The following is a 12,318-nucleotide window of genomic DNA, read 5'->3' as shown; positions in this document are numbered from 1 at the left end:
TTTTTTGGTTAATAAAACGATGAAATAAAGCTAGCAGAAACAAATTACTTTGAAACATCCTTAGAATCGTCTATCAGCCCTTCGACATCTCTTTAACCTTTTCGCCCGCTCAGTGCTGTCTGGTTCCCCTAAGCACCTTACAGTTTATCCAAAAAAGGTCTTTGGAAATCATCTACATTTCCGGCAATTAAAGCTCATGGCATTTTCTCCTTTATCTGCATTAGTAGTGTCACTCTGATGAAATAAAGGCAGTATATTACTCACAGGCATAGAAAGTGTAAGGAACATTTGATGACAAAATACCTACAACTTGACTTGAGATACACCTCTGCTCACCAGCCACAGATCAATAGAAGAAGCTGTCTGCCAGGTGGGAACAAACATATCCCAAGAAATCAGCGGGAATTAGTGCAAGAACGGGTATGTACGGGTATGTATCCAGGCAGGCAATTGCAGCAAGAGCCTTTTAGGTGCTGAAGACAGAGAAGGGCAGTTTATCTTCAATAAATCTTCATTCCTTAGAAGGAAATAATTTTTAAAAGCATGCACACACATGGTCAGACCCATGAACTACTGTTAATAACACTCATACAGTGACTGATCTCTTCAAACACTTGCACAATCACCTTCGAAATATTAGAGTGCCTCAGTACCCACAGGAAGAAGAAAACTAGATCACTGCAGATAAAAGCTTGCCAGAGATTTCATTAGGAAGAAAGCATCTAAAAAAAAGGAGTTACACAAATACACAAAGGAGTTAAAAGCCATGGAGTTAGAATCATAGAATAGCTGAGGTTGGAAGGGACCTTGAAGATCATCCAGTTCTGATCCTGCTGCCATGGACAGGGACACCTCCCACTGGCTCAGGCTGCCCAAGGCCCATCCAACCTGGCCTGGAACACCTCCAGGGATGGGGCAGCCACAGCTTCCCTGGGCAACCTGGGACAGGGCCTCACCACTCTCATCGTGAAGAAATTCCTCCTTATTTCTACCCTAAATCTGCCCCTCTCCAGTTTACACTCGTTCCCTCTCGTCCTATCACTCCAACCCTCTGTAAACAGCCCCTCTCCAGCTTTCTTGTAGCCCTTTCAGGTGCTGGAAGGTCACTATAACGTCTCCTCGGAGCCTTCTCTTCTCCAGGCTGAACAACCCCAACTCTCTCAGCCTGTCCTCAGATGGGAGATGCTCCAGCCCTTGGATCATCTTTGTAGCCTCCCCTGGACCCGTTCACCAAGTTCAGTGCTTTACAGAGGTGGAGTACTGGGGATCAAGTAGCTAGATCTGTGCTTTATCCTGACCGTAACGCTGCTCCGTTCACACAGCGCTCTGGCTGGGATTACTCACGTCCCACTGTACACCCCTGTGCCCCAAAGTGACAGTAAGTGCCTGCTGCCTCGGAGCCGCTTGCAGCCAGCTGAGCGCTGCCTTGGATTGACAGCCCCATCCCCTAGACAGCGAGAGATTTTAAGCAAAGATCCTCAACGTGACAAATTAAGACGCCTCTAGGAGCATCTGCACCCCGTAGATGGCTTAAAGCTGCTCCCCACTGCAGCCCCAGGTGAAAACAACCACATATCAGCTCTACAACTGTTCCCTTGCGCTCCCTGCGCGGGGCATTGGAGCATTAGCAGCATCAAGATGGAGACAGCGACATTTCCATTATTAAGAGCACGTTCCGTATCACTACCAGGATCACAGGGAACAGGGGTTTTAATACAAAGATAATGCACGTTTTATGAGCTGACTCTACTAACAGGTCTTTACTTTGCTACACGGCACACCAATACACGGCTGAAGTGGAGAGCAATAGCAATTTAGGGGGCAGGGGATTAATGTCAGCTTTGACAGATTACTCTTTCCGTCGGTTGTAGTAATCTTTTAAAAGGCCACTGACAAACTCTGAGCAGCGTAAGTCATGTTCACCTGAAAATTAAGGAAAGCTACTCAATGCAAGTGGCCTGCATACCTGATGTCTTGCACCACGCGATGCAAACTTAGAAAAGCACAGGTTAATTCAGAGGATTTAGGAGAAGTATCATTGTTCTGAATGATTTCTAGAAATGTAACATTCTGTTGGTACCGCATTTAATTTAGAAGACAAAAGTATTATACTGCAGATGATTTTGTTGTTGTTTTCAACTCATTCGTGTTACTTTACTAGATTGAATCCATCAACCAAAACCTTATAAAGTCATTTTCGGTTGGTTGGTGAGCGGGAGGATTATAGGCAGTGATTATTTCTCACTGAAAAGAGACTGTCAGCCCATTTCATAGACTGGAAGGCCAATGGCAGCCTCTCCTTTCTCTCCCCTTACTGCAATAATACAGTTAAACTAGCACCCTACACAGTGTATGAGCAAAGAATACCAAGGTAGGAAAGAAGTTTAATTCTAAACACGTCTAAATTCTTCTGTTTCTAAACAATTATGAAGCGCACGCCTATTTGCTTAAACATAAGACCTTTAAAAGTCTCTCCCTAAACGTAGGAGTATGATAGACTTAGTTATCTTTCATTTTTTCCACTAAAGAGACTGTAATGAAGTGATTCTAGTAAATTCATTGGGAACCATTCAGCTGAGCACCAAATTAAGGCAGTATGCATAAATATTTGCAGAACTAGGTCATTAACCCGTTAAGGGCCCTTTTCTGCAAGATATAAAATTATTGGCATTCCTTTTGTTCAAAGGATCTATCCTTTTTGTGGCAGCTTTCATGCCTCTATGAGAGTTCACTATGAGATGTAGAAAATTCTCTTTCAATAGAATTTAGAGAACTTCTCTTTCAATTGTCATTCTTAGTACAAACATATGTAAGCTTCCCAATTTCTTTCCATACTAGCATTTTTCTCAGCATCCTAAAATTATTCTGGATATCAGCAAGATGTACTAGCTGTTTATATGCAGTCTAAAATTTGCAAAGAATAATTAAGATTACACGGCTTCTTCCATAATGATGTTGCAATTTCACTTTCTTGTAAACTACTATGCTTGGTTGCTTTGAAAGGCTGCAGATGTGCACAGAATGCTGACGCCACTCTGTTATTCCACGAATAACATTGGAAAGAGCTCTCCAACGCAACTACAACCACTGCTGCATCATTCAGAAAGATCAGCAGCCGCTGCACTAGAGCACTACCACCAAAGCTATAATATAAAATAATAATTACCCTATTAGCAAAGATCAGCAGCCAGTGCACTAGAGCACTACCACTAAAGCGATAATATAAAATAATAATTACCTTATTAAGAAACTGCTAAAGCTCATCGTATTTTGAATAATTTTCCTAAGAAAGACAGCTGCAAATTATTGCAGAAAGCCAAACGTGAAGGACAGAAACAGTTCTATGTACATCTGGATACAGGCACATCTTCTCAAAGCTACAAACATAAACCTTACTCTATGTATACTTTAAAACCTACTTCTAAAATGATGCACACAGGGACTTTAATGCTATAGCAGTTCTTAGTTCTGATGTATTTTTCATGCAAAGGGAAGCACCTCATAATTTTTGCCCTCTATAGGTGTAAGAAAGAATTTCCCACCACGATTTTCCCATTAAACTGCCAGCCCTATGGCCAGCAATACTTGCATTAACACATTACAGGCACCGCTGGAAGTGAAGGATGCTGCTCTGAACTCTTCAGGCTCCTCTGCTCCTCCAGTGCACAGAAGGCTCCATCTAGTGTTACACACGCAAAGTCCTGGGGAGAAGGAGGAATTGGGGAAAAGCCAGTTGATAATAATTGCTATAGATTTTTAAGATGTCCTAGCAAAATAACTGAATTTGCCTGCCTATGCTTTTCCATGCTTGCTTTGCTATCTGCCTGGAATCTGAAAAGCAATGAAACCAAACAAGAATGAGGAGTAGTCTTCACTACACAGAGCTCTTCAGTCCCCTGCCTATATCCCCCCCACACATACAATCACATTTAATAACACAATAATGGAAAAGGATCTAGAATTTACACTGAGTGGGAATAGTGCCAGGAATTGGATTGTCACTGAATTTTGGCAGCACGGCCGTGCTGTGGCTGCTCTATCTCATCACGTATTTCCCCGTTTGTCCAGTGATTGCGGGGATGCTCAGCATCACAGCTCTCTATCTGGAGTGGATATTTTACCTTGAACCTGGAAGTCACATCGTGAATAAAATTAAATACAGCATTTCCAGCCCAGATCAAGTCAGCTGAGGACCAGATCTTCCATCCTGACTGGCACGTAATGCTGTTAACTCTGTTGCCATCAACTAATTCACCAAAAGTTGCACTGGAACCAGCAGTGGGTTTGAGTACAATAGGTTTCTGTACAAAAAAAAAAGTTCTCAGAGCCCAGTGGTGGGCAGGCAGACCAGCACCCTGAAAATCATGGGCTGGAGTTAAGCCAGCTCAGCTGACGGATTATCCCAGGTGCTGAGCAGGCAGATATGCCAGAGTGATTCTGCTGGGAGCCTGAACAGCCCTTGGCTTATTTAAGTCATGACAGCTTCAATTAGCCTGATGTTAGGGGTTTTAATTTTGCCCAAATCTTCCAAGTTGCAAGAAAACCTGGTTGGCCCATCCTTGCTTTTGAGGGACGTGGGGCACTAAGCTGTCAGAGCCGCCCCATCAGCTGTGACACTGCTTCCATGGGGGCTGGTGTCCACTCACCCAGGCCACGCTAAGGGTCTGGGAAACCCCTCCTCAGGAGGCTCAGCAGCGGTCCCAGTTTCACTCCGTACCTCAGTTTCCACTGCATCTGTTCCCCGGCCCCCTTGGCCACACAACCCTCTGCCCCAGCCCTGCAGATGTCCTTTCTGTCCCCTTTGCCCCCAGCTTTCCCCATTTGCATCTCTCCATACCCCACTGAACATCACCACTTCCTCCGCAGTTATCCCTCAAGCGAAGACTCTCTCATTAAATATTTACATTTTTATTTCCAGTATAGCTGGGCACTGTGCAGCCCTCCCCGAGAACAACCCTTTGGGGGATTTACAAGTAACCATGGGCACCTTTTCTTATTATTTATTTTTTCTTCTTTAATATTTATTTACTATGGTTATTAGATTCATAGAATAGTTTGGGTTGGAGGGGACCTTAAAGCCCATCTAGTCCCAACCCCCCCTGCCATGGGCAGGGACACCTCCCACTGGCTCAGGCTGCCCAAGGCCCATCCAACCTGGCCTGGAACACCTCCAGGGATGGGGCAGCCACAGCTTCCCTGGGAAACCTGGGACAGGGCCTCACCACTCTCATGGTGAAGAATTTCTTCCTAATGTCCAGTCTAAATCTGCCCTTCTCCAGTTTATACCCATTGCTCCTCGTTCTATCCCCACAAGCCTTTATGAACAGTCCCTCCCCAGCTTTCTTGTAGCCCCTTCAGGTACTGGAAGGTCACTATAAGGTCTCCTCAGAGCCTTCTCTTCTCCAGGCTGAACAACCCCAACTCTCTCAGCCTGTCCTCGTACGGAAGGTCCTCCAGCCCTCGGATCATCCTTGTAGCCTCCTCTAGTGGGACGTGTCCCTGCCCATGTCAGAGGGATTGGAACTGGATAATCTTTAAGGTCCTTTCCAGCCCAAACCATTCTAAGAATAATCAAAATCAGATTTTGCCTCTTCTAAGTCATTTCACAGAATTGATGCTGTGGTTCTACCTTTCTTTGCCAGTACTCTACCTTGCTGAGAATTATTTCATGGTGTTATTTTTTTCTCAGCAGTCAAGATTTACCTCGTAGACAAAAAAATCTTTGGAAGCATCTTCCTCACATTGCTGGGTTCATGACCTGATGGAGACCACATTCTCCTGCAGGATATTCATCAAGTTTCCCACTGAAAAATTTTGCAGCCCTCCTCTGCACCCATTCCAACAGCTCCATACCCTTTGTATGTTGAGGATTCCAGAACTGGACACAATACTCGAGGTGGGGTCTCACAGGAGAGGAATAGAGGGAAAGAATCACTTCCCTCGCCCCACTGGCCACGATCCTTTCGATGCAGCCCAGGATACAGTTGGCCTTCCGGGCTGTGAGCACACATTATTAGTATTACTATTGTTATTACTAACACTATTGCTATTACTAACACTATTGCTATTACTAACACTATTGCTATTACTAACACTATTGCTATTACTAACACTATTGCTATTACTAATATTATTATTACTAATATTATTGCTATTACTAATACTATTGCTAATATTATTATAACTAATATTGTTATTACTAATATTATTGTTATTACTAATACTATTGCTATTACTAATACTATTACTATTGCTAATATTATTATTACTAATACTATTGCTAATATTATTGCTAATACTATTGCTATTACTAATATTTTTATTACTAATACTATTGTTATTACTAATACTATTGCTAATATTATTACTAATATTGTTATTACTAATATTGTTATTACTAATATTGCTATTACTATTACTATTGCTATTACTAATACTATTGCTATTACTAATACTATTATTACTATTAATTAATTTTACTACTAACATTAAGCTTAAAAAGAAGCTGAAAAAGAGTTCAGGTTTGCCTTTGCAGACAGCTCCCTGCCCTTTCAGCTTTAAAACGCGCAGGTCCCGAGGGGTCTGGCTGCCCATGCCGCCCCCCCCCCCGCCAGCTGCTGCCAGCTGTTGCCCAGCAGCGCCCCCAAGCGGCGCCGCAGCCGCCCGACACCCCGCGCTGCGCTGGTGGAAGGGAGGGAGAGAGGGCACCAGCAAAGAAAAAGAGCACCGCAGCATCGGTTCTGTGAAATGACTCGGAAGAAGCAAAATCTGATTTGGATTGTTCATCGAATGGTTTGGGCTGGAAAGGATATTAAAGATCATCCAGTTCCAATCCCTCTGGCATGGGCAGGGGCACCTCTCACTAGAGGAAGCTACAAAAATGATGCAAGGGCTGGAGCATCTTCCATATGAGGACAGGCTGACAGAGTTGGGATTGTTCAGCCTGGAGAAGAGAAGGCTCTGAGGAGACCTTATAGTGACCTTCCAGTACCTGAAAAGGCTACAAGAAAGCTGGAGAGGGGCTGTTCATAAAGGCCTGTAGTGGTTGGACAAGGGGGAACAGATATAAACTGGAGAGGGGCAGATTTAGACTGGACATCAGGAAGAAATTCTTCACCATGAGGGTGGTGAGGCCCTGTCCCAGATTGCCCAGGGAAGCTGTGGCTGTCCCATCCCTGGAGGTGTTCCAGGCCACGTTGGATGGGCCTTGGGCAGCCTGAGCCAGTGGGAGGTGTCCCTGCCCATGGCAGGGGGGGTGGAACTGGATGGGCTTTAAGGTCCCTTCCAACCCAAACTACTCTACAATTTATGATTCTACGATCAGGCTGCTTAAACTGTCATTCAACCTGGCCTTGAACATCTCCATGGATGAAGCTTTCACAATTTCTCTAGGCAACCTGTGCCAGTGCCTCATCACCCTCACAGTAAAAAGTCTTCTTCCTAACATCTAATCCAACTCTACCCACTTTCAGCTTGTGGAATTTTACCATTTACGACAGACACTGGAAAGATACCAGTGTAAAGGCAATAATGAAGCCACCCTCCAGTTTGTGCCTGACCTCTGACTCCAGCACAGGGCAGCCACGGGGAGCACAGCTCTGCCTGCCCCAGGGCTGGCAGACGCTCCATCCTCACCCTTCGTTCTGGTCAGCTTTAGGTTCTGTGGCACTGTGAGCCAGACCCAGCTCACTCCACACTAGGGACTGCGGAAGGCTGACCACACAGCCAGACCCACTGCTGCCTCAACTCTTCCTGAATTGCTGTCCCACCTTACACTCAGTGTCCATGCAGGATCCTGAGGAATCATCTTCCCTTGAGAACACATTCAGAAGTGGTCAACCTGCAGCCTTTCACCATGTGAACTCAAGCCACACCTTCCCCTTTGTCTTTTACAGGATACCTTGGTAAATTTGGCTTTAAATTAGAAGGGAAGAAGTTAGATTAGACACTAGGAAGAAATTCTTCACGATGAAGGTGGTGATGTGCTGGATGGAACAGGTCTCCTAGGGAAGCTGTGGCTACCCCATCCCTGGAGGTGTTCCAGGCCAGGTTGGACGGGCCTTGGGCAGCCTGAGCCAGTGAGAGGTGTCTCAGGGGGTGGAACTGGATGGGCATTAAGGTCCCTTCCAACCCAAACCATTATGTGATTCAGAGAGAAAAAGCCACGACCATCTGTAATCCACCCTTTCCCCTCCCTTCACATCTTGGGAAGATAGGAGTTTAAACAAAGCTCAATTTAAGACAGGAAATAAGATGGGAAATAGGTCAGTGGGATAAGCATTTTGAGAGGAAAAAGCTATAAAGCACAGCAACGTGCTTATCTGCTCTGATGCGCCATAAACCAGCCTATGCTCATCCCAGATCAAGAGAGTGCTAGCAATGCCTTCACTTCTCTCACCTCACTTTTTTCCTGACGCTACTGTGACCAGAACTCACCTGAAACAACAGCTGAAGCTTCTTCTGCATCTCAGCCACACCTGCCAAGGCCTGGGAATCCACCTGAACCCAGGCTGCCCAAGAGACACACCGAGGCACTGGGCAGTCCAAAAGGACTTCCAGAGATGCTGTCTGGTGGGACCCAACATGAGAGGGTGCTGCCAGCATTTGTTTTCACAAACCCAAGGCAGAATTTCACAGGCTGGATGTCATTCCTCTCTATTTAGGCTTTTGGGAAACTAGAAGCTCGGTTGGTGTTCAGAGTCCAACCAAAGCATTCCTGCTTCGGTCCCCTTACATCAAAGGTCTTCAGCACATGCAGAAAGGAGAGGTCTTTTCACAGGACACACTGGGAACTCTGTTATTCATGGTTTTAAAACATTTTAAACATACAAGTAATAAGGCCAGTAGATATACCAGCATGACTGCAGGTATGACTGGGCATAGAACAGTTCTTGTACGGGGGGAAATACTTCACACACAAAAAGCTCAACTCTGTGATGACAGACAACAGTAAACACGACACGGCAGAAGGACTTTCAGACTCCAAATTAACAGTGGCATCCAAGTTTTCCAATGAAAAAGTAGGTAAGGACTGTACCGACATCTGTCTCATCTCCCCTTAATTTTGGCAGCCACTCTCGTGCGTTTCCCTAGCTTGGAAAGGGAATCTCTTCCCACTGGCCACATGCATCAGGAGAAAAGGAGAACACTGACCGAGCTTTTTAAGCCCATGTTCATTGAATGCTCATTGAACAACTCCATAGCTGAATCTGAATTGCCTGCCTGGCACTACTGAGGAAAAAAAGTAACTGCTTTTCGCTATTTCTGCCCTGGTACTGTGAAATGAGATACTGTATCTTTCCAATTACTTTCTGTGAAATACTCCCCTAATTAAAATCGTTAACTGCATCAAATTTCTCCTTGAATTGCCAGAAGCCTTTAACCAATATTCACATATTGCCAGATTAATTTTTAATTTAAAAACACTATTGCATTACCTATCTCAGCTCACATACGACACTTGCCTTTAGAAAACAGAATACTCCACAGTGTTTTGGAAGTATTTCTTATTCAAGCATGGAGAGGGTGACAGGGGTGACAAGTTATCCGTTGGCAAAGTTATTAAATGCAGTTAATGTCGTATAGCAGTTAATCACCACAGCAGGACTCCCATTTTGGCCAAAAGAGATGTAGGTGCTCTTCTGCACTCTATTTGCTAACAGTTTTCTCTATCCGCTATCAGTTCACTGCTGTGTCACTTAAAAGCAGAGACTAGTTCAGGTTGGGACAGATCTCTGCATGTCATCCAGTCCAACCTGTTGCTAAAAGCAGATCAAAAGCAGATCAAGTTTCTCTCAGATTAGCCTAGTTCAGCCCTGAAGAGCTCTGAGGGTAGAGAGCCTCAATCTCACTGGCAACCTGTTCCCAATTGAAATCATGGTTAATATTAGGATATAAGGGGAAAAAAATTGAAGTACAGGAAGACAAGGTTCTAACTGAAATCTCGGGATAAGCAAGGATAAGAAAGCAAAAGAAAGAGAAATATAAATAAGCAGAATATGTTACATCAAAAAAAACACAAACACCAATGTCAAATAATTCTCTACCAGTAAAAAGATGCCATCTTTTGTGGCCATAAAAGCTCAAGATCTCACTTCCCAAATCACCTGGCAGGCTGTAGCTCCGACACTTCTTTGCCTTTCTTTCCTTCTGTGCAAAACATGCACTGTTTCTTGGAGGTTTCCCAGTATCTCATCCCAGACCTCCCCACATTCAGCTTTAGGCAGATGGGAACACCACTGAACTGAATTACCCAAATCATTCTTATTTACAGACTGAGTTCCTGACCTGTTTTTCTGCACTTTTCTGTTAGCAGTTAACAGAAGTGACTTTGGGAACAGTGCCAAGAAATGCATTCATAGAAGGGAGCATGTGTGCAAGAATGCACATGCAGAGCTCTGAAATGACAGCCAGTATCTACACTGCTTACAGGTATCCACTGTGTAACTTCCAGCAGCACTTACCATCCTGTGATGAATTCACCTACCTCAACTGCATCTCATTACAAGTGCTGATAAACTACATACCCACTGGCCCTTCCGTTCCATCTTCCCCAGTAACAGCAGCCCATTCCAGAGGTAGAGGGATGCTGTAATCCCTACATAAGGGCAGAAACAATCCCTGCAAAGCCGCAGCAGCACACAAGCCACACTCCCCAGCAGTTCCTTGAATTAAGGTTTCAGCCATATGGCTGAAATCATTTCCAAGTGTGTTGTACATAGCTGCACATTTCCTGGCTGACTCTGGCTGAGCCACGAGGGGAATCGCAGGCCAGAAACATTCCTGCAATGTACATTCTCCTACCACAGAGAGGCAGCCTCCACCCGCACATCATTCCCTCTGCCAAGGCAGCTGGAAGCTAACAGTTCTTGAAGCTCCTCAGACACAATCGAATCTAACCAAAACTACAGCTACGGGATAGTAAAGCCCATACAGGTACTTGCTGCAAATTCTTAAATTACAGAGCCGCAGGGGTGTCCCTACTCCACGCAGTGCAAGCTCTGTGCAGAAATGGGCCACTTTCAAAAGCATTTTAACAGCACCAGCAGGAAATTTGGATGCGACGCCCAATACACACACCATTAAACTGCGGGAGGATTTCTAGTTGCCATGTTAAACATCCGATGATTTGGAGGAGGCCTCTCCACACTGTGCTCCCCAGCTTTGTGCGAGTGGCCTTCGAGCACCTGAAATCCAGCTGCATGCTATACTTGAAACCAGAGGCAGAACGGGTTAGAAAAGTGCTCACCAGATAAACCACTCTTAAAAGTGCTTCTTTCCAGGAAGTCTGAGTTTGTCCAAAGAACACCAACTTGCCACTTATGGCGAGTGGGTTTACAACGAATTCTGACAAAAGAATGAGTACTAAATATACCAAATGCTGCTCATCACCAAAGCTGGAGACCCTAAGCCAAGTACCATTAACAGTTGCAAGAACAGTCGCCAAACAGGAACAGGAATTTCACTTCAAGAGTAAATTCTGTACTGGCGTACGCAGTGCAGCAGAACATAGAGAGCGTATGAGTATATGGAATACAAAAATATAAATCAGAGAAACAACTGTTATTCACTGGCGGTTTCGCACTTCTGCAACTTCGCTAGCAGGACTCTGTAAAGTAGTTAAATTTCACTATACGGAATTTTAAGGGAAACGTATCATAGAAGAAATGGCATTCTGTATTTAGTCTTATTTTAATTAAAGCTTCTACATCCTAATTTGACAGAGATGTAACTTTTGGGTGTATTTTTTTTAAATGAATTAGGTTACAATTAGCACTGACAACTGCCTGAATGCATTTGCAATTCACTTTGCGAGATTAATTAAGGCTTGTTTTCATGAGAGGGACAAGTTTTTTTATAACTATTAAAACTGGTTTTAAAGTTATATCATACACTACTTTATAGTCATTATAATTATTCCTAGAAAACTGATACTAGGACTGAATTAACTATCAATCACTGTAAGAATTCTGTAATACATATAAAAGTACCTTCTTCTTTGCAGCCAACCTTTACCAGTTTAGGACCAAGTCCAGTATAAGTCTTGCCACCCATTCAAGTACAGATTACATTTAAAATTTAAGCAATAAAGCCCCAAACTTGCAGCCAATTTTCAGCTGCTGCCCAGAACTTCACACCACCTGGCTTCTCAGGCATCTCTTCTTCCCAGCACATTTTGAAGAGCCTGCATTCAGCCCCTGCCCCTCCTTAACAAGAAAGAAACTCCTCAGAAGAGTTTCATGCCTTCTGCGCATAAATCAAGAGCATACACTGGCATTTCTTCTGCAAGCAAAACCAACACAAAAATCAGTGAGGAAA

Source organism: Cuculus canorus, chromosome 7 (assembly GCF_017976375.1).
Source record: "Cuculus canorus isolate bCucCan1 chromosome 7, bCucCan1.pri, whole genome shotgun sequence".
NCBI lineage: Eukaryota > Metazoa > Chordata > Aves > Cuculiformes > Cuculidae > Cuculus > Cuculus canorus.
This window is presented reverse-complemented; position numbering follows the sequence as displayed.